This window comes from Pongo abelii, chromosome 1 (assembly GCF_028885655.2).
Source record: "Pongo abelii isolate AG06213 chromosome 1, NHGRI_mPonAbe1-v2.0_pri, whole genome shotgun sequence".
Classification (NCBI taxonomy): Eukaryota; Metazoa; Chordata; class Mammalia; order Primates; family Hominidae; genus Pongo; species Pongo abelii.
In genome coordinates, this window is record NC_071985.2 from 95,674,274 (window position 1) to 95,697,335 (window position 23,062).

Sequence of the window (23,062 nt, forward strand, 5' to 3'; positions counted from 1 at the left end):
CTGCTCTTTTGTCTCCTCTTAGCATGTCTGGCTGGCCCAGACTTGCAATATGCCCACAGGCTGGTCCTCCATGGTTCCAGGGGCCCTCCCAGAAGCTTCTCCCACCTGCTCTGGGTGTGGGCCCTACGAATGGGATCAACAATGAATGGTCTGAGCCTACCTTGAACTGGGAGTGTGGCCAACCAAAATCAGCCCTGCACAGGCTCAGTGTGTCCTTTGGTGGCCCTGGGGCCCTGAGTGAGTGGCTCCTCAGCACACCTCAGGACTCGAACCCCTTCCCACCATGGCCACAGGTAGTTTTTTGTTTGACAACAGAGGTGAGTCTGGAAGGTCCACACTCAGGATGTATAGGCCATGTAAGCATGAGTGAGGTGCAACTTAAGCCTTGGTCATACCTGGTTTCCTTCTGTCAATCATTCTTCATGGGCTCCATTTTCATGACGTCTGGTGGGATTGAACTTGACCAGCTCAAAAATTGGTATTGTCAATTATGGTCAACTTCCATTAAGCCAAACCTAGTATGGAGCTCGGAGCCCATTCATTCATTCATTCATTTAACCAAGGAGTATCTATCACTCATTATACATGAATCAGGACATATAAGGTTGAACAAAACCCAGCCCTTGCCTTTGGGGAGCTCACAGATCAGTAGGGGTAACAGACAAGAAAATACAACCGTGTGATAACATGGATGATAATACCTTCAGGAGGAGGGAGGGTGAAGTGATGTGACAGTGACTTGCAGAGTCTATGGAATTAGATGAGCTGGCTCCTGCAAGCCAAGCAGGCCATCGTGACCCTTCCCTTTGTAGTTGCTGCCATTGGGACCTACCCAGGTGTGATGGGAGATGAAAGAAGCTTGGGGCACACAGCAGCGCCACCTCATGTATGCCCTCATTCTTCCACCCTCTTTCTCGGGGTAGTTTGACTCACCTGAGCTTGGGTTTCCTCCACTTACATCTCAGGGAGGGGTTTGACCTTGCCTAGTGCTGGCCGGATGGATGGTCAGCTCCATATCTTGGTGCTGTGACTTCCTGGGACCCGCCTTTGCTTCCAGGAGTCCATGATTCTTCTGGTCACTGATTTAGCCACTGCAGTCACCCCTGCCCCAACTCCTGGCAAGGGTTATGGATTTTATTCAGTACACAATGTACACAGTTTTGGTCTTAGGATATAGTGACCTATGGCTGTCTGCCCATAATTAGGTCCTTATTTCATGTTATTTGGTACTTTTTGCTGAATAGCCTGGGCAGGCCCTTATACTATGGCTTTGGTCTCACCCCTTGGATGACCATTTTGGTGCTGTGCTCTCCATTCTGAACTTTTTTTTGAGAGGGGGTCTGGGTCTTGCTATGTTGCCCAGGCTGGTCTCAAACTCCTGGGCTCAGGGGTCCTCCCACCTCAGCCTCCGAGTAGCATTCTGAACATTTTGCTACCAGTTCCTAGGGCTTGCCAGGCTTCTGCTCACCTTTGCTTACCTTTGTGCCTTTGTGTGTACTGTTTCTCTCCTGGAACGCTCTTGCCCCTTCTGCTCTCCTGGCCAACTCTTCCTCTTGCTTTGGTTCCATGTCACTTCATTCTCTGGCTTTGCTACTCCTTCCCCAAGGTGAGGTGTCTTTGCTCTGGAATTCTACAGCATGCTCTGTCTAGCCTCACCATCTGCTGGGAAAGTCTATGTAACTGTCCTCCCTGCAACCCTCTGAGCTCTCTGGTCCCTCTTACTGATGCAACTCCTAGCATTTCTCATGTGGCCGGTGGGCAGTAAATGTTGAAAAACTGAATAAGAGAGTGAATCCACCACTGGTCAGGAGGCCATAATTAGGATCATGAAAGAGCCTGGGCTCTGGGGCACATGGATCCATTAGCTCAGGTCCCAGACACACAGTGGTGGTGTGGCCACATTGATGTTGTCTCTTTTCCAGGCATCAGGAAGCTGAGCAGGTGATGAAAGCCAGAGCGGCTGAGCCCTAGCCTGTGTCCCCGCCTTATCTCCTCAACCCCATTCTCCTCCTCCTGTCCCTTCCTCCTGCCTTGGTGGTGGGTCTTTCCATGCTTAGCTGCTCACTAGTGCCCACCCCCATCTATGGCCCTGCCACATTAACTAGCCCCTCTCTCTCATGTTTTCCAGTTTCTCCATCCTCGCCTGTCCTGAAACAGCTTTCCTTCTGCTGACCCCTCCAGTATCGTCTCAGTTATTTTGTCCCCTTTACTCCTGAACACTTTGCAATTTGACCTCTGCTCCTGTCTCTACTGAAACTGCTTCTTGAAGGTCACCCACCACTGACAGTGTCTTTAGTTCTCCCTCATGACCAGTCTGCATCAGCCGACCAACTCACCCACTCCACTCCCTCTCTCTTGAATTCACTTTTTTGGTTCTCCTGCCTTTCTGCTCCTGCTTTTTCTACTTCTGACTCCTTCTCTTGTTGGGGTGATCAGACCCAACACCAGGTCGTAGGGGTGACAAAGTCCGGCAAAGTCAAAGGATTGAGAAAAAGAGTTTGAGAGAAAGGTGGGACCAGGGGACCATCGCGATTGTAGAGGCTGCAAAGGCCCTGAGCTCTGGGACCCCATGGTATTTATTGGTAATCCAACAAAGAAACAGGTGGTGAGAATGTGGAGGTCAAAAGGGCAGGCACATGATCTACAGCTGTGATGGTTTAGCATTTATAAGGAACATTTTCTGCTACTTGAGATAATGGGGAGCAGGTTCTTTTAACTCAAGATACAATTGATCCTGGGAGAGCAAGCAGCCAGCAAGTCTAGACACATTCCAGAGCCATGAGCCCTGGATTCTATCCAAGTCACGAGGGATTTTATGCCCTGGGCTTAGATTATGGTGCGTCAAGGTAGCCTTCCACCCTTTAGCACAGAGCTTGGTGTTCCAAAGGCCACAAGGAGTTTTAGACCCTGGACCCCGGACATGTTCCAAGACTCTTTTACATTGTGTCAGACATGCAAACCCTGCCTCAGCTTCTCCTAACACTCAGCTTTTCCCAACATCCTCTCTTCTTGTCCTAGAAATACAGGTGCTCCTCAGGCCCTGCCTTCTGTTCTCTCTTTTGCCCCCTCCTTTGGTGAGATCACCTTGATACGGATGACTCTGGAGTTTTCCTGTCTTTACATGGGTGTCCTATGCGCTGTATTCGGAGTGGCTTCATGTTGGCTCTTGAAGCGTGCTTCTTCCGTAATGGGCTCCCTTCCATCACTCAGACTGGAACAGGGTGCCTGGCCGAGACCCAACCTTCAGATTTTTGAAAACTTGGTAAACTGAAAAGGGAAAAACTGCTATGGAAAAGTTGCAAGGAATTTTATATTTAGAGGTGGTGAGATCAATTCCCTTTAGGATCAGGGAGTCTCTTCGTTTCAGAAAAATTGCCCAAAGGAGCCCTTTCATTACACACATATGAAGTAAGCACTTACCCAGTGCTTGGGCAGAACGCAGTCCCAGGATACCTGAGTGCACTAGCTTTGATCCACCGTTCTGTTTGGCAACATCATCTCTTGTGCATAACTGAGCCGGAGCTCTGCCTCTGAGCCATTCTCACTTTTTTTTTTTTTTTTTTTTTTTGGGACAGAGTTTGCCCAGGCTGGAGTGCAGTGGCACGATCTTGGCTCACTGCAATCTCCACCTCCTGGGTTCGAGCAATTCTCCTGCCTCAGCCTCCTGAGTAGCTGGGATTACCATGCGCCACCACGCCTGGCTAATTTTTTTGTGTTTTTTAGAGATGGGGTTTCCCCATGTTGGCCAGGCTGGTCTCAAACTCCTGTCCTCAAGTGATCCGTCCACTTTGGCTTCCCAAAGTGCTGAGATTATAAGCGTGAGCCACCATGCCCAGCCCATCCTCACTTTTGGGGAGTTGGGGGAAGGAAAACTATTTCTTGAATCTGTAGGAATTTAGAGGATGCTGAGCTGCAGACTGCTGTTTGTCTTGTGGGATTGAGTGTTTTTGTAGGCCAGTGGTTTGTGGGGTGTCCAGAGCTGATGTGACAAGAACTGCTGGTAGGACCCATGGATGTGATGTGCTCATACTTCGTCTTGGAGGACAGACTAAAGCCAGAGCTGTCTGGACACAGTGCAGTTGTGCCTGAATGGGATGGGCCGCAGGTAGCCTGTTTGTGCTCATGTTGTCTGTCTCCTACTGGGCTGTAGGCAGCATGAGGGCAAGCACCATGTTTCTCCAGTGTCTAGCTCACACAGTACCTGGCCAATCCCTGCCGACTGAATGAAAGATGAATGAATATTGTGGGCTGCTGTACTTGTACTTGGGGCCATAGAGCAAGAGCACCCTCTCATGGTAGGGCTGGGGTTTCTCCGGAAGGATCCATAATCCTGGGAAAAGAATGCTCTTCAATGGGGAAGGTGGGTTGTTCCTGGCTACTGGGGAACCTCTTTATTTCCTCTGTGGGCTGGCTGGGAGCTCATTGTGGTGGTGGGCCTGGGGCCCTGAGAGTAGCGCCATCTCTAGTAGCTGGAGCTGTTTCTCCTCGGCCTTGTGCTTTCCTTCCGTGATCCTTAGTAAGAGTCTGAGGTGTGGCCTATGGACCTGCCCCTCACATTTGTGGGGCTGGAACAAGAGGCCTACATACTAAATGTCTAAACATTCAAAAATTATAAATAAGCCAGGCTCACGCCTGTACTTTACCTACTAGGAAGGCTGAGGTGGGAGGGTCGCTTGAGCCCAGGTGTTTGAGTTCAGCCTGAACAACATAGTGAGACCCTGTCTCAAAAAAAAAAAAAGTTATAAATAAAACTAACAAACTGTTAAATAAATAAAATGTGGCTGGGCGCAGTGGCTCACGCCTGTAATCCCGGCACTTTGGGAGGCCGAGGCAGGTGGATCGCCTGAGATCAGGAGTTCGAGACCAGCCCGGCCAACATGGTAAAACCCCATCTTTACTGAAAATACAAAAATTAGCTGGGCGTGGTGGCTCATGCCTGTAATCCCAGCTACTCGGGAGGCTGAGGCAGTAGAATCACTTGAACTGGGGAGGTAGAGGTTTGCAGTGAACCAAGATTGCAACACTGCAGTCCAGTCTGAGCAACAAAGTGAGACTCTGTCTCAAAAAAAAAATATATATATATACTTATATATTCACATATATATTCATATATTCATATATATGTATATATATTCTAACCTCCTGCTTTGACAAATATACCTTTATAATGACAAAGCTGAAAAATATGTAACTCAAAGTTGCCAACATATCAAAATTGATCTAATTTAATTATTGTTGTATATGTCTAGATGTTCTATTAATGTGCCAGAGATGATTGCATGAGTAATGAAGGTAAATGTCACTTATAAATTATTCTATTTTTCCATAACATTTATTTTTCTTGCCTTTATTTTAGAAAATCACAAATTATATTAATTTGATGAAGATCTTCACCTAATTTGTGTGCTGTTGATAGTAATGATCTAGATAAAAGTATAAAAGTCATTTTTTCTAAAAAGTATAGAATTTGAATATTTTTCATTAAAATATACATTGAAATAAATGTAAAACATTAAGAAATTAAGGCTGGGCGAGGTGGCTTTGGGAGGCTTAATTTTGGGAGGCCAAAATTAAGCACTTTGGGAGGCTGAGGTGGGTGGATCACCTGAAGTCAGGAGCTCAAGACAAGCCTGGCCAACAAGGCAGAACCCCGTCTCTACCGAAAATACAAAAATTAGCCGGGCGTGATGGCGCATGCCTGTAGTCCCAGCTACTTGGGAGGCTGAGGCATGAGAATCGCTTGAACCCAGGAGGTGGAGCTTGCAGTGAGCCGAGATCGCGCCACTGCACTCCAGCCTGGGCGACAGAGCGAGACTCCGTCTCAAAAAAAAAAAAAAAAAAAAAAAGAATGATTAAGATCTAGTATTTGCTAGCACGACAGGGCGAATATAGTAAAACAAAATTGTATATTTAAAAATAACAAAACCTAGGCAACATGGCAAAACCCTGTTTCTACAAAAAACACACAAAAATTAGCAGGGTGTGGCGGTGCGTGTCTGTAATCCTAGCTACTCAGGGGGAGCTGAGAGGTGGAAGGATCGCTTGAGCCCAGGAGGTTGAGGCTGCAGTGAGCCGAGATTGCTCCACTGCACTCCAGCCTGGGTGACCCTGTCTCAAAAGAAAAAAAAAAAAAAAGGAACAACAAAAAAGCCTAGAACAATATAATTGGATTGTTTGTAACACAAAGGATAAATGCTTGAGGTGATGCCCCATTTACCCTGATGTGATTATTGTGTATGGCACGCCTGTATCACTCAGCTCTTATATCTCATGTAACCCACAAATATGTACACCTGCTATGTACCCAGAAAAATTAAAAATTTAAAAAAAAGATTAAAAAGAGAGAGGAAAAAAGAGGCCTGAGGGAGCTTGTTCCCCTCTTCCACCACGTGAGGACGCATAGAAGGCACCAGCTATGAGGAATAGGCCCTCATCAGACACTGAATCTGCCGGTGACTCGATCTTGGACTTCTCAGCCTCCAGAGCTGTGAGCAAGAAATTTCTGTTGTTTATAAATTACCCAATCCAAGATAATTTGTTATAACAATCTGAATAGCCAAAGGCATCAACTTATCTATTAAAATAAAAGGCAAAATATTGATTTAAATAAATGAATATAAAAAATTGAAAGCAAATTTTTTGAATAAAGACAATTATTTTAAATTTGATTTTACAAAAATTTAAATTTTATTACGTTTTCACAAAAATAAAACTATTTCCAATTCTAGTATTCAATATCTAGTGTTTACCTCGCAGCCAATGTAATAATTAAGCTTTATGCATTTACATCTAGGCCTACATATTTACTAATTTAAGAGTAATAAGAATTATTTATTTATTTTTAGGTATTTTGCTAAGCACCATACTCTTTATTATTATTTTAAAATTTCATGGACAGTCTCACCATTTCCATGAGTCTCACCATTCACTATGCCCAGGCTGGTCTCAAATTTCTGGCCTCAAATGATCCTCTCACCTCAGCTCCCAAGTAGCTGGGATTACAGGCATGTGCCAGCATGCCTGGCTCCATAATACAAATTATTGGATATTGAAAATATTCCTCAGCTACTATGCACAACAGTTAAGAATGCTCTGGTAGTCGACGAATACTTCCATAGTCGTGTTTGAAACAGGAAGGGAAGGAAGAAAACGAACACTCAGCCCTTCTGGTGAAAGATATGTTGTGCTTATATAAAAGAGTTTGACAAATTAATTCATTTGTCTTTTCTTTTACTGAAACAATTCTCCGCTGAAATCTTCCCTGTATTCTAAAGCAGAGTTCATCAGCAACATTGGTTGTGCGGCAACCCACACACCTTTACAGCGTTCGGATTTCGTTGCCTTTGTTTTGAAGACATAAGGTGAGATATGTGCAGAAATGTTAGTCACAAAAGAAGACATTAGGATTATGTAGCGCCCTGTGCCAGCACTGAGTTCAGCTCCTGGGAGAATGAGGTATCTGCACGTGTGTGTGTGTGTGTGTGTGTGTGTGTGTTTGAGACAAGGTCTCACTCTGTCACCGAGGCTGGAGTGCAGTGGCATGGTCACAGCTCTTTGCAGCCTCAACCTCCCCAGCTCAAACGATCCTCTCACCTTGACCTCCTAAAGTGCTGGGGTTACAGGCGTGAGCCACTGCTCCCAGCCATGTGTATTTGATTCATTGTAACATTTTCACATACCATAAAATTCACCCATTTAAAGAGAATACTTCAATGGTTTCTAGTACAATTCAGAGTTGTGCAACCATCACCACCAATTCCAGAACGTTTTCATCAGTACAAGAGAAACCCCGTACCCATTAGCAGTCACTTCCCATTCTCCCCTCCCCAACCCCCTGGCAGCCACTAATCTACGTTCTGCCTCTATAGATTGGCCTATTCTGGATGTTTAATATAAATGGAATTGTAGAATATGTGTCCTTTGTGACTTATGTCTTTCACTTAGCACAATATTTTCAAGGCTCCCCCATATTGTAGCAGGTGTCAGTACTTCATGGCTGAATGAGATTCCAGTGTATGGATACACCACATTTTGTTTATCCATTCATCAGTTGATGGCCATTAGGGTTTTGGCTATTATGAATAATGCCGCCACGAACATTCATGTACACGTTTTTGTGTGGGCATGCATTTTCAGTTGTTTTTTTTTTTTTGAGACAGAGTCTCACTGTCCTGCCCAGGCTGGGGAGCAGTGGTATGATCTTGGCTCTCTGCAACCTCCACTACCTGGATTCAAGGGATTCTCTTCTCTCAGCCTCCTGAGTAGCTGGGATTATAGGCATGCACAACTACGCCCGGCTAATTTTTTTTTTTTAATTTTGTGTTTAAGTAGAGGCGGGGTTTCACCATGCTGGCCGGGCTGGTCTTGAACTTCTGACCTCAAGTGATCTGGCTGCCTTGACCTCCCAAAGTGCTGGGATTACAGGCATGAGCCACCGCGCCTGGCCATATTTTCAGCGGATATATTTCTGGGGATATACCTAGGAGTGGAATTGCCAAGTCACCTGTGTTCATTAACAATGTTTGTGTGTATATATGTCTGTGTGTGTGCATGTGTGCGGGTTCAGGGAAGGGTCCTTTTGCTTAAGTTTAAGGGTGGTATTGGCAGCCCATTCTCTGCTATGCTGTGGGGAATGAAGGAAAGGGCTTTTGTCACACTGGGCTGAGTGGCCAGAAAAGGGTAAAACCAGAATGGCGGCTGTCACTTGTGAGAGATGCCAAATTATAATCTGGGCATTTAACGGAAAAGTGGCTATTCTGCGCTAGCGTGCTGGTTATAGGGCCATCACCTTCCCGGTCACCCAGCCTAAATTCATCACCTTCCCGGTCACCCAGCCTAAATTCATCACCTTCCCGGTCACCCAGCCTAAATTCATCACCTTCCCGGTCACCCAGCCTAAATTCATCACCTTCCCGGTCACCCAGCCTAAATTCATCACCTTCCCGGTCACCCAGCCTAAATCCATCACCTTCCCGGTCACCCAGCCTAAATCCATCACCTTCCCGGTCACCCAGCCTAAATCCATCACCTTCCCGGTCACCCAGCCTAAATCCATCACCTTCCCGGTCACCCAGCCTAAATTCATCACCTTCCCGGTCACCCAGCCTAAATCCATCACCTTCCCGGTCACCCAGCCTAAATTCATCACCTTCCCGGTCACCCAGCCTAAATCCATCACCTTCCCGGTCACCCAGCCTAAATCCATCACCTTCCCGGTCACCCAGCCTAAATCCATCACCTTCCCGGTCACCCAGCCTAAATCCATCACCTTCCCGGTCACCCAGCCTAAATTCATCACCTTCCCGGTCACCCAGCCTAAATCCATCACCTTCCCGGTCACCCAGCCTAAATCCATCACCTTCCCGGTCACCCAGCCTAAATCCATCACCTTCCCGGTCACCCAGCCTAAATCCATCACCTTCCCGGTCACCCAGCCTAAATCCATCACCTTCCCGGTCACCCAGCCTAAATCCATCACCTTCCCGGTCACCCAGCCTAAATCCATCACCTTCCCGGTCACCCAGCCTAAATCCATCACCTTCCCGGTCACCCAGCCTAAATCCATCACCTTCCCGGTCACCCAGCCTAAATCCATCACCTTCCCGGTCACCCAGCCTAAATTCATCACCTTCCCGGTCACCCAGCCTAAATTCATCACCTTCCCGGTCACCCAGCCTAAACTCATCACCTTCCCGGTCACCCAGCCTAAATTCATCACCTTCCCGGTCACCCAGCCTAAACTCATCACCTTCCCGGTCACCCAGCCTAAATTCATCACCTTCCCGGTCACCCAGCCTAAATTCATCACCTTCCCGGTCACCCAGCCTAAACTCATCACCTTCCCGGTCACCCAGCCTAAACTCATCACCTTCCCGGTCACCCAGCCTAAACTCATCACCTTCCCGGTCACCCAGCCTAAACTCATCACCTTCCCGGTCACCCAGCCTAAATCCATCACCTTCCCGGTCACCCAGCCTAAATTCATCACCTTCCCGGTCACCCAGCCTAAATTCATCACCTTCCCGGTCACCCAGCCTAAATTCATCACCTTCCCGGTCACCCAGCCTAAATTCATCACCTTCCCGGTCACCCAGCCTAAATTTCATGACACACATTTCGTGTATTAATTTCATGGTATATATTTTGTCTGTGTCATCATCAATAACTCTCACATCTGCCCCTTCTCTCCACCATCCTAGTTTGGCCTTATGTGGTTCATTACCTCTTGTTTGCTCTTTGTGTTTTCTGATCACAGAAGTAATGCACAGATACACAAACCCAAAAGATTGCAGAAATACAAAATGTAGAAAGCAGAGCCATCCCCATACTGACTCCCCCAGAAATAGCTATCATCGACAATTTAGTGCCTTCTCTTCTGAAACTTTTATACATATTCAACATATTATCTCTGTTTTAAAACAAAAATAGAACTGTGTATACTGTTCATCCTTGTGTTTCCCCCCCATCAAAATGTATTAGACATCTTCTCATGAAAATACATAGAGGCCCGCATCATTCTTTCAAATAGTGATATGCAGTCTGTAGTGTGGCTATATGGTGGTTTATGTAACCAGCCCCATGTTTGTGGATATTTGGGTTGTTTCCAAGTTTCCGCCATTATAAACTATGCTGCAACAGTGTTTCTGTATACATATCCTTTCTGCATTTGTGGGAGTTTTTCTGTAGGATAAACTCCCAGAAATGGAAATGTTGGGTCAGAAAATATAAACATTAAATATTTTAAATAAATACGACTACATTTTCCTCTGAAAACATTATACAGTTTATATTATCATTAACAGTTCCTGCTGGGCACAGTGGCTCACGCCTGTAATCCTAGCACTTTGGGAGGCTGAGGCGGGTGGATTGCCTGAGCTCGGGAGTTTGAGACCAGCCTGGGCAACAACGGTGAAACCTCGTCTCTACTAAAATACAAAAAATTAGCCGGGTGTGGCAGTGTGCGCCTGTAGTCCCAGCTACTCGGGAGGCTGAGGCAGGAGAATCGCTTGATCCCGGGAGGCGGAGGTTGCAGCGAGCTGAGATCGCACCACCGCACTCCAGCCTGGGCATCAGAGAGAGACTCCGTCTCCAAAAAAAAAAAAAAAAAAAAACAGTTCACGAGAATGCTGGTTTCCCTGCCTTTTGTAGGGCTGGATATTATTGACTTTTGTCATTTTTACCAATCTTGGCAGTATGTCTTTTTTTTTTTTCTTTTAGACGGAGCCTCTCTCTGTCACCCAGGCTAGAGTGCAGTGGCGCAATCTGGGCTCATGGCAACTTCTGCCTCCTGGGTTCAAGCGATTCTCTTACCTCAGCCTCCTGAGTAGCTGGGATTACAGGCACGTGCCACCATGCCTGGCTAATTTTTGTATTTTTAGTAGAGACAGGGTTTCACTCAGGCTGGTCTTGAACTCCTGACCTTGTGACCCACTCGCTTCGGCCTCTCAAAGTTCTGGGATTACAGGCATGAGCCAGTGCACCCGGCGGCAGTATGTCTTCTTACCTCCCTTGACATATCATCCCAGTCTCCTAAAAGGTCCCTCTATGCCCAGTTCTTTTCTTTTGTTTTTGTTTTTGATTTTTGTTTTTTGTTTTTAGACGGAGTTTCGCTCTGTTGCCCAGGCTGGACAGTGCAGTGGTGCCATCTTGGCTCACTGCAGCCTCCACCTCCTGGGTTCAAGCTATTCTCCTGCCTCAGCCTCCTGAGTAGCTGGGACTACAGGCACCCACCACCATGCCTCGCTAATTTTTGTATTTTTAGTAGAGACAGGGTTTCACCATGTTGGCCAGGCTGGTCTTGAACTCCTGGCCTCAAGTGATCCACCCGCCTCGGCCTCCCAAAGTGCTGGGATTACAGGCGTGAGCTACCGCGCCCGGCCCCAGTTCTCTCCTTTTGTAATCTGCCCAATACATGGTTCTAATTATGACTTTGCCAACTCTAAAAACCCTTTTGAAAAATTGCAATAGGCCTGTCCAGGACACTTTTCTTCACGCAATCAACAGATAGTTATTGACTATGACTGATGTGCCAGGCACCGTGCTAAGCACTGGAGGAGCAGCATTGAACGGGAGTGATAAGGTCTCTGCTGTTTCGGAGTTTAATTGTCATGGTGGGAGACAAATCACAAACACTGGAGAAGCAAAAAATTATCAGACTGTTATACATGCAATAATGAGAATTAATATAGGTAGGTGGTGATGGTTACTGGGAGGTTGGGTGGACAAGAAGAAAGTTTCTGAGGAGGAAACACTTAAATTGAGCTCTGAATGATAAGAGCAAAGATGCAGGGAATAGCATGCTAGGCAGAGGGAACAGAATGTGCAAAGGCCAGAAAATAGGAAGGAGCTTGGCATGGTAAGGAGTTGAAAGAAGCCAGATTGGCTAGGGTGGGGAGGACATGGTGGTGGAATGGAATGTGATGAGAGTAGAGGCTTAGCCAGGGTCTGGATTGGCACAGTGTTTTGAACCAGGGCAAGGAGATTGAATTTTAAGTGTGATGAGAAGCCACTGGGCAATTCTATTTTTTTTTTTTTTTTTTTTTTGAGATGGAGTCTTACTCTATTGCCCAGGCTGGAGTGCAGTGACATGATCTCGGATTACTGCAACCTCCGCCTCCTGGTTCAAGTGATTCTCCTGCCTCAGCCTCCAATGTAGCTGGGATTACGGGCACGGACCACCATGCCTGGCTAATTTTTTTGTATTTTTAGTAGAGATGGAGAGGGCCTCCCTGTGTTGCCCAGGCTGGTCTTGAATTCCTGGCCTCAAGTGATCCTCTTGCCTCAGCCTCCCAAAGTGCTGGGATTACAGGCGTGAGCCACCGTGCCTGGCCACAACAATTCGAATTTTGAATGTGGCCTGATCTGAGTTATGTTTTCAGAAGATCACTCTCACTGGGTGTGGAATATAGACGGTAAATGGGCAAGAGGGTCAGCAGGGAGACCCTGTAGGAGAGACTGTGGTGGCCTGGGCATGGGGAAGGCAGTGCAGACAGAAGTGAACAGAATTTGGATGGAGTAACTAGGTAGACAGTGGTGTTATTTACTGAGAAGGGGAAGACTAAGGGAAGGCTAATCCTGTTCTGTCCAGGAGTAAATTTGAGATGCTTATTAAACATTTCCATGGCGATGTCATGTAGGCAGCTGGATATTTATTTTATTTTATTTTATTTATTTATTTATTTATTTTTAGAGACAGGGTCTTGCTCTGTCACCCGGGCTGGAGTGCAGTGGTGCAATCATGGCTCCCTGCAGCCTTGACCTCCCGGGTTCAAGCGATCTTCCCACCTCAGCCTCCTGAGTAGCTGGGATTACAGGGGTGTGCCACCACACCTGGCTAATTTCTAAATATTTTGTAGAGATGGAGTCTCATTATGTTGGCCAGGCTGGTCTTGAATTCCTGGGCTCAAGTGATTTTCCCACCTCGGCCTCCCAAAGTGCTGGGATTGCAGGCGTGAGCCACCTCGTCCGGCCTCCTACAGAAGTTTTGCTGTGGGCTGGGCGCGGTGGCTCAAGCTTGTAATCCCAGCACTTTGGGAGGCCGAGGCGGGTGGATTACCTGAGGTCAGGAGTTCAAGACCAGCCTGATCAACAAAGGTGGGTTTGTAAACCCCATCTTTACAAAAATACAAAAATTAGCCAGGCATGGTGGCATGCACCTATAATCCCAGCTATTCGGGAGGCTGAGGGGGAAGAATCGCTTGAACCCGAGAGGTGGAGGTTGCAGGGAGTGGAGATCGTGCCATTGCAATCCAGCCTGGGTGACAGAGTGTGACTCTATCTCAAAAAAAAGACGGTTTTGCTGTGAATGAGGAGGAAAGGAATGGAGGAGCAGAGGGAGGGGAGATGATATTGAGGGAGAATTTAAAAAAATGATTCCAGGTTAAGTTCACAAGATGGAGGATTTTAAAATAAGAGCTACTAGGACACTATATTGTACACACTGCAGGGTGGATTTGGTAGAAAGGCAGAAATTAATGTGCAGGAGAGAGAAAATGGGCAGAAGTCTGTCCTTGAGACGGGAGAGAGAAGGGGTCCAACACAGTAATGGGTGCAGGGCTGCAGGGACACTGTCTGTCCTCACAGGGGAGGAGCAGAGAGAGTGGTCTTTTTTTTTTTTTTTTTAAACTTAACTATTCTAAATATATATGTAAGAGAGAGGGGTCTTGACACAGGTGGGCTGTAAGTTTTATGGTATGCAGGGATGAGGTGGTTCCTGCCAGGTAGCATCAGGTTTTCCCCAAGGAATGCCAGTGCAAGGTTACTGGCATGGTGGTGTGGGAGTGGTGGGGAGGGGGATGCAGGCCATCTGGGGACTGAGGAGAAGGAATGAACTCATCATGTTGGAGACTGGGGAAATATTCATTCCAAGGAAGTGTGGTGGGATTACTGGGTACTCATTTTATTTTATTCTTTGAGACAGTCTTGCTATGTTGCCCAGGCTGGCCTCGAGCTCCTGGGCTCAAGTGATCCTCCTGCCTCAGCCTTTTGAGGAGCTGGGATTACAGGGAGGAGCCACTGCGTTCAGCTTTGGGTGCTCATTTTAGATTGACTTATAAATATCCCCAGCTTTTTCCTCAGAGGGAAGCCTTCTGTGCTTCCTGGCCCAGCTTTCCCACCCCCGTACCTGTGCTCATTCATTTCTTCATTGGGGTTTACTAGGTGGAATCTGAGCCAGAGGGATGAAAGGAGGAGGCTGGCAAGAGGCCACACAGAGTTCCCTGAGTGCAGCTCGGGGGGTCCCACCACAACTCCAGGCAGCCCAGCTCACGGGGTCCCACTACAATCCCGGGCAGCCCAGCTCAGGGGGTCCCACCACAATCCTGGGCAGCCCAGCTCAGGAGGTCCCATCACAACCCTGGGCAGCTCAGCTCGGCTCAGGAGGTCCCGCCACAATCTGGGGCAACCCAGCTCAGGAGGTCCCATCACAACCCTGGGCAGCTCAGCTCACAAGGTCCCATCACAACTGCGGGCAGCTCAGCTCACGAAGCCCCACCACAACCCCGGGCAGCCCAGCTCAGGAGGTCCCACCGCAACCCTGGGTGCTGGCAGGAGACATAGCCCGCCTGCCGGGGCAGGGTTGAAGGCAGACTGACTAATTTTAGGAGGCCTCCTGGCTCTATTGTTCTGGGTGAGGCTGGGCGGTAGGAGAGGTGGTTTCAGGCGGGGATACCAGTGTGGGAAAGGAAGCGTGGATGCTGTCGCCATGCGAGAAGGATGGAAACTGTGAGCCTGGTGTGCAGATTTCAGCCCCAGGGAGGTTCTGCTCTGGTTCCCATGAAGCAGGTAGGAAGTTGCCCTTCCCCTCACCCCTTCCTCTATGAGAGGCTTCTCCATTGTCCCAGCAGAGTGTGGGGTCGGCTGGACCCCTCAGCTCCCACGCCAGTGCCAGCACTGCCCCAGCAGTGCTGGGGGCCGTTTTCCCCCACCCAGCTCTCCAGCTGGACAAAGAGTGAATGCCAGCCTGTCATAGGAACATGGTGAACTTGTTTGATTCTTTCAACTGCCAGCAAGGCTGCTAATTGCCATTTCGTGTGCAGGGATTGGAGACTCACTTGCTGAATGACTTGCCCAAAGCCTCCCTTTGGTAGCTGAGTTCTCTCATGATCTCCCGGTGGGTTCTTAGGTTTCCAGAAGGACAGAATACTTTGTGCTTCTGGTGAGGTTTGCTCCTGCTCACGTGGCAGCCTGAGTGGGCACAACAAAGATTTTTTTCTTAGAATTGTTGTATAAGAACAGAGCTAGCATGGGGGTCTAGAAATGGGCCCCAAAGTCCTGTGTTCAAATCTTGACCCCTCTAGGTGTTAGCCATGTGACCTTGAGCAAGCCATTGAATCTCCTGGAGCCTCTGGGTCCTCATCTGCTCCCTGGGGCCGGTCACCCCTGCCTGGTTCTTGGGGCTGCTGTGAGCTCCCATGAGATAATGCGTAGGAAAAGCCTTGCACGGGAGAAGGGACTCCCACTGATGTGAAGCTAACAGTCTACAGCAAGGACTGGATTTTATCTCGGCTCAAGAGGGAAAGGATTGCTTTACAAAAGGAAAGAGGGCTCGTGGTAGTTATTTAGGAGTTTCATGACGGTGGATTTTGTTGTTAAAGTCTTGTGGCCAAGTTACAGGAAGGCACACAGGGAGACGGATGAGGTGTTGCCCAGGCTGGTAAAATTCCGAACCCCACTGGTCTCCGAGGCCCTGTTGAAGAGGAGAGCACTAGGCTGGGAAAGCCACTCCGAAGGCAACTTGTATGATTTAAAATTCCAAAGATGTCTCAGCAGCTGGGTATGTTCTTTGTTGCTTAATAGGTTTTCTCCAGCTAATTCTCCTGGGTTCTTTCCATTTCCTGGCCAGACGGAGTAGCTTTAATATCTCTCCTCACTAGCAATAAGCTGCTGTCTGGCGAATGGAGATGAGAACCTGCAGATCCATGGGGGAGGGAGGACCAGAGTGATGGGATCTCAGCAATAGTGCTGGAGGGAAGTCAGGCTGCCCTCAAGGTCACCTGAGGGTCATGGAGGGCCACGCAGCTGCCTGACAGAAGCAGTGCTAATCATTTTTACTTCTCTTGTTTCCTGATGAACTCTTACTCGTCCTATAAGTCAAAGCTCAAGTGATTTCCCCTCTGGGAAGACTTCTCCAACATCACCAGACAAAATTAATCGGCCCTTTTTTGTGCTCCTATATCATTAAGGAAGCTTTTGGTTGCAAGGAACAGAGGAAAATCAATTTAAATGGTTTTAAACAATTAAAGAGAATTTATTATCTTACATAGCTGTACATTTCAGAAGTAATGTTAGCTTCAGGCATGGTTTGATCAGGATGCTGGCTCTGTTTCTTGTTAGTTCTCTAGACCCCACCCTCCTCTGATGTGTTGGCTTTGTCCTCTGCTAGCCTCTCCTATGGAGATGATATGACTGTCAACAGCAATGGAGACTGAATTGCTTGCTTATTTATAGTCAGAAGGAAAGAATGTCTTCTTTCCCAGCCATAGACCAAAAGCCCTAAAACTTACTGGGTTTAGACCTGAACTGGCCAAGAAAATCCATACACCGACTGACTTAGGTCAGCATTATTTCCTCTTCCTGAATTAGTCAGTGTGTGGTAGAAAAGATGAAATTATGCCAGGCAGGGTCCACCTTGGATCTGGGATGGAATTAATCTCACTCAAATGTGTGGCTGCTATAAAATACATGTAGGTGGTTCCTAAAAGAAAATATTTTATGGAGAAGAGGGCAATTGTTGCTGGTGGTGCAACCAGCAATTGCCCTCTGTACTCTTGTGGGACTTGGTATACTAAACTCATGGGCACTTATGTTTGGCACTCCAATTCTTCTTAATTTTGGTGAAGTCCAATGTATTATGTTTTCTTTTATGGATTGTGCTTTTAGTATCATATCTAAGATATCTTTGCCTAACATAAAGTCACAAAGATTTTCTCTTATATTCTTTTCTAGAAGTTTTATAGATTTCAGTTTTACATTTAAGTCATTGATCCATTTTGAGTTAATTTCTGTATATGATATTAGGTATGGATCAAAGTTACATTTTTGCATATGTATATTCAATTGTTTTGGCATCATTTGTTGAAAAGGCTGTCCTTTCTCCACTGAATTGCCTTTGCACCTTTGTTGAAAATCAGTTGCCAATACGTGAGGGTCTATTTCTGGACTCTATTCTGTTCCACTAATATTTTTCTCTTTTTGATGCCAATACCACACTCTTATTATTGTAGCTTGATCATGTCTTGAAATTAGGTAGTGTAAACCCTCTAACTTTCTTTTTCAAAATTATTTTGACTTTTTTTTAGGTTATTTGCATTTCCACATAAGCTTTATTTATTTATTTTTTGAGACGAAATCTTGCTCTGTCACCCAGGCTGGAGTGCAGTGGCATGATGTCAGCTCAGTGCAACTTCTGCCTCCCAGGTTCAAGCAATTCTCCTGCCTCAGCCTCCCGACTAGCTGGGACTACAAGTATGCCACCACACCCAGCTAATTTTTGTATTTTCAGTACAGATGGGGTTTCGCCATGTTGGCCAGGCTGATCTTGAACTCCTGGCCTCAAGTGACCTGCCTACCTTGGACTCCCAGAGTGCTGGGATTACAGGCATGAGCCACTGCACCCAGCCTAAATAAACTTTAGAATCAGCTTATAACTCTACAGAAAAAGCCTGATGTGATTTTGATTGGGATTGCACTGAATCTATAAATTTGGGGAGAACTGGCAACTTAATGATATTGAGTGTCTAACCCGTGAACATGGTATATACTTCTCTGTTTGTTTAAATTTTCTTTAATTTATCTCAGCAGTGTTTTGTAGTTTTCAGTGTACAGGTCTAACATTAGGTCTTTTATTAGGTTTATCCCTATTTCAATTTTTTTAAAAAATTTGAGACGAAGTCTCACTCTGTCACCCAGGCCGGAGTGCAGTGGTGTGATATTGGCTCACTGCAACCTCTGCCTCCCTGGTTCAAGTGATTCTCATGCCTCAGCCTCCTGAGTAGCTGGGACTACAGGCACGCACCACCACACCCAGCTAATTTGTGTGTGTGTGTGTGTGTTTGTGTGTGTGTGTGTGTGTGTATTTTTAGTAGAGGCAGGGTTTTGCCATGTTGCCCAGGCTGGTCTCGAACTCCTGAGCTCAGACAATCCATCTGCCTCAGCCTCCCAAAGTGCTGGGATTACAGGTGTGCAGCACCACACCCGGCTAATATTTGTATTTTTAGTAGAGAAGGGGTTTCATCACGTTGGCCAGACTGGTCTCAAACTCCTGGCCTCAAGTGATCCACTCACCTTAGCCTCCCAAAGTGCTGGGATTACAGGTGCATGCCACCGTGCCTGCCTCCTACTTCAAAATTTTGATGCTATTGTATAACACATAGCATTGTTTATTTCAATTTTGGATTGTTTATTGCTAAGTAATAGAAATACAGTGGATTTTTGTACATTAATCTTGTATCCTGTAACCATGCTGTGCTCATATATCAGTCCTAGTAGCTTTTTTGGAGATTCCATGAAATTTTCTACATAGATGATCATGTCATCTCTGAATAAAGACATTTTATTTCTTCTTTTTCAATTTGTATGCCTTTTATTTCTTTTTCTTATCCTATTGCACTAGCTAGAACCTCCCGTATAATGTTGACTAGGTGGTGAGAGAGGACATGCCTTGTTCCCAGTCTTAGGGGGAAATCACTTAGTATGCTGTTCACCATCAAGTATGCTTTTAGTTGTAGATTTTTTAAATAGACACTTTTTATCAGGTTGAGGGTGATGTTGGCCTCATATAATGATTTGGGAACATTTTCTCCTCTTCAATTTTCTGGAAGGGTTTGTATAAAACTATTATTATTTCTTCATTAAATGCTTGGTAGAATTGACCAGTGAAACCATTTGAGGCTAGGGCTTTCTTTATGAGAAACTTTTCAGCTACAAATTTAATTTTTTTAACATATATAGGACTAGTCATGTTATTTATTTCCTCTTGTGTGAACCTTGGTAGTTTGGGTCTTTCAAGGAATTTGTTCATTTCATGTAAGTTGTCAAATTTATTGGCATAGAGTTGTTTACAATATTTTCTTATAATCCTTTTAATACTTAAGAATTGGTAGGGATATTACCTCTATCATTCCTGATTATTGATTAATTTTTGACTTCTTTCTTTTTTCCTGATAAGCCTGGTTAGAGATTTATTGATGTTATTGATCTTTTCAAAGTGCAGCTTTTGGTTTACAGATTTTTTTTTCTGTTTTTCTGTTTTATATCTCATTGATTTCCACTATGATCTTTATTATTTCTTTTCTTTAGTTTACTTAAGATTTAATTGCTCTCCTCCTAATTTCTTACAGTACCAGCTGAAGTCATTTACTTGAGATGTTTCTTCTTTTCTAATATAGGTATTTGGTGCTATAAATTCCTCCTAAGTACTGCTTTTGTGGCTTCTCTCAAATTTGTTATGTTTTATTTTTCATTCAACTTAGAATACTTCCTGTTTTCCCCTTTGATTTCTTCTCTGAACCACGGGTTATTTGGAAGTGTGTTATTGTGTTCCTAAATGTTTGAGGATTTTGTAAAGCTCTTTTGGTTATTGGTTTCTAATTTAATTCCATTATGTTCAAAGAACATACTTTGTATGACCTGAAACTTTAAAAATTCTTTGAGACTTGTTTTATGGCCCTGAATATGGCCATTTTGGTAAACATGTTCCATGTGCACTTGTAAATAATGTGTATTCTATTGTTGTTAGGTGGAAGGTTTTATAAGCGTCAGTTAGGTCAACTTGGCTGATTGTGTCGCTTAAAGCTTCTATGGCCTTGTTTTTTTGTTTGTCCCCTCTATTCTTTTTTCTTCTCCCTCTCTTTTTCTGCATACTTTTGAATTAATTGAATATTTTAAGTTATTCCATTTAATTTATCCTTTTCTTGTCCACATAGTTGCCGATGTTGATGATTTTCATTCCTTTGTGTAGATTTATATATCTGTTATCGTTTTCTTTCTGCTTCAAGGATCTCCTTTAACATTTGTTGTATCTCAGGTGATAAATTATTTTAGCTTTTGCATGGCTGAAAAAGTCTTAGCTTACCTTCAGTCTCAAAATATATTTTCAAAGATATAATATACATCTAAGATATATTCAAAAGATATAATTCAAAGTTGGCAGTGTTTTTTTCTTCAGTATTTAGAGATATTGTTCCATTATTTTCCGGTATGCATTATTTATGACAGGAAATTTTTTGTCATGCTTATCTTTGTTTCTCTGCATGTAATGTCCCTAGTTGCTTTTAAAATTTTTCTCTTTATCATTGGCTTTGAGCCATCTGATTGTTCTGTGCGTTAGTATAGTTTTATGTTTCTTGTGCTTAGGGTTTATTGAGGTTCTTGGTTCTGTGAGTTTATAGCTTCATAAAATTTTGAATAATTTTGACCATTATTTCTTCAAATACTTTTTCTGTTCCCCTCTCCCACCCAGCTTCCTTTATTCCCTGGGATTCCAATTACACATATGTTAGGCTATTTGAAGCTCACTGATGCTCTGAGAAAAGTATATTGGATGGGTTTAACAGCAGATAGACATTGTGGAAGAACATACTGGTAAACTTGAAAACATATAAATAGAAATACCCAACATGAACCAGAGAGAAAAAAGACTAAAAAAATGAACCCAGCTGACATTTTCACTGCAACTCCATGAGAGACTATGAGTCAGAATCACCCAGCTATGCTGCACCCTAATTCCTGACCCAAAAAAGCTTTGAGGCAATACATGTTTGTTAATCCCAGCACTTTGGGGGGCCAAGGTGGGCAAATCACTTGAGCCTAGGAGTTCGAGACCAGCCTGGGCAACATGGTGAAACCCCATCTCTACAACAAATACAAACATTAGCCAGGCATGGTGATGCACACCTGTAGTCCCAGCTACTGGGGGTGGTGGGGGGCAGAGATTGGAGGATTGCTTGAGTCCTGGAGGTCAAGGCTGCAGTGAGCCATGGTGGTACTCTGTACTCTGGCCTGGGTGACAGAGCAAGAACCTGTCTCTAAATAAATAAGTAAATAAATGTTTGTGGTGTAAGCTGCTAAGTTTTGGTGTAGTTTGTTGTGGAGCCATAGATAACTAATCCATCCTCTGAATTTTCCTCTAACTTCTCCATGCGTAAGTCTTTCCTCCTTAGCAACCGAGTTATAAGAAGAGAATCATGAATACCCTATTAACTGTACTTTCTTTTAAAACTTTTCATGATTATTTTTTGTTTTTATACTTTTTATTTTTTAGAGATAGGGTCTCACCATGTTGTCCAGGCTGGTCTTGAACTCCTGGGCTCAGGGAATCTTCCCCTACCTTGGCCTCCCAAAGTGCTGGGATTACAGTCATGAGACACTGCGCCCGGACTGTTTTATCGTATGGCTTCCATTCTTGTAGTCTAAGTTGATTATGATGATTTTGGCAGTACACAATAGAAAACCAATTCAAGTCGGCTTCAATATATGGAGTCACATATTAAGAAGGTTGCATAGGCCGGGCGCAGTGGCTCACGCCTGTAATCCCAGCACTTTGGGAGGTTGAGGTGGGCGGATCACAAGGTCAGGAGATCGAGATCATCCTGGCTAACACGGTGAAACCCCATCTCTACTAAAAATACAAAAAATTAGCCGTGCATGGTGGCAGGCCTCTGTAGTCCCAGCTGCTCAGGAGGCTGAGGCAGGAGAATGGCGTGAACCCGGGAGGCGGAGCTTGCAGTGAGCCGAGATCGCACCACTGCACTCCAGTCTGGGGGACAGAGGGAGACTCCGCCTCGAAAAAAAAAAAGAAAAAGCAAAGAAGGTTGCATAATAAAAAAGGCTGGAAGTCTCCAGTGTTGGTTGATTCCACAACTCAGTAAAGTTATCTAGCACCTGGCTTATTTTTGTCTTTATGCTCTGCCATCCTCATTGAGTTCTCTTCAAGCTAACTCCCCTCCTGGTCCCGAGATAGCTGCCATAGGTTCAGGCAACACATATAGACCCAATGACATCCAGAATCAGAAGCCTTTTACAGACTTTTCCCTTCTCATTTAATTGGCCATTGCTTGCCCGTGCCTAAACCGGTCACTGTGGAGGGGAATGGGACTACAATGGTAGTCTTAAACCAGTTATGATTCAACCCCTGGGACTGGAGCTGTGGCCTTCCTTTTCCAAGATACATGGCCACATGGGCAATAAAGTACCTAAACAAATCTTGGGTTCTGTTACAAGAAAGAAGGGGGGCAGTGGCTACTGAGGAGGCAACTGTGTCTGTTTCCTTCTGTTTGACTCTGTCTTCCAGTGTGGTCAGATGTCTGACCATGTCAATGCTTTGATTACATCCTGCAATGGCTTCTGATGAATAACTTCTGATTAAATCCCAAGTTCCTACCATGGCGGTCCAGGTGTCCATGACCTGACTTTTATTTACCTCTCCAGTCTTATCTTTCACTGCTCCCTCCTTGCACATTCATACTGCATCAACCCAAGATAGTCCATGTTTCCCACCCATGCCAGGTCACACCATTAACCTTCAAAGCTCAGCCCAGGCATTGTTTCCTCCAGAAGGCTTCCC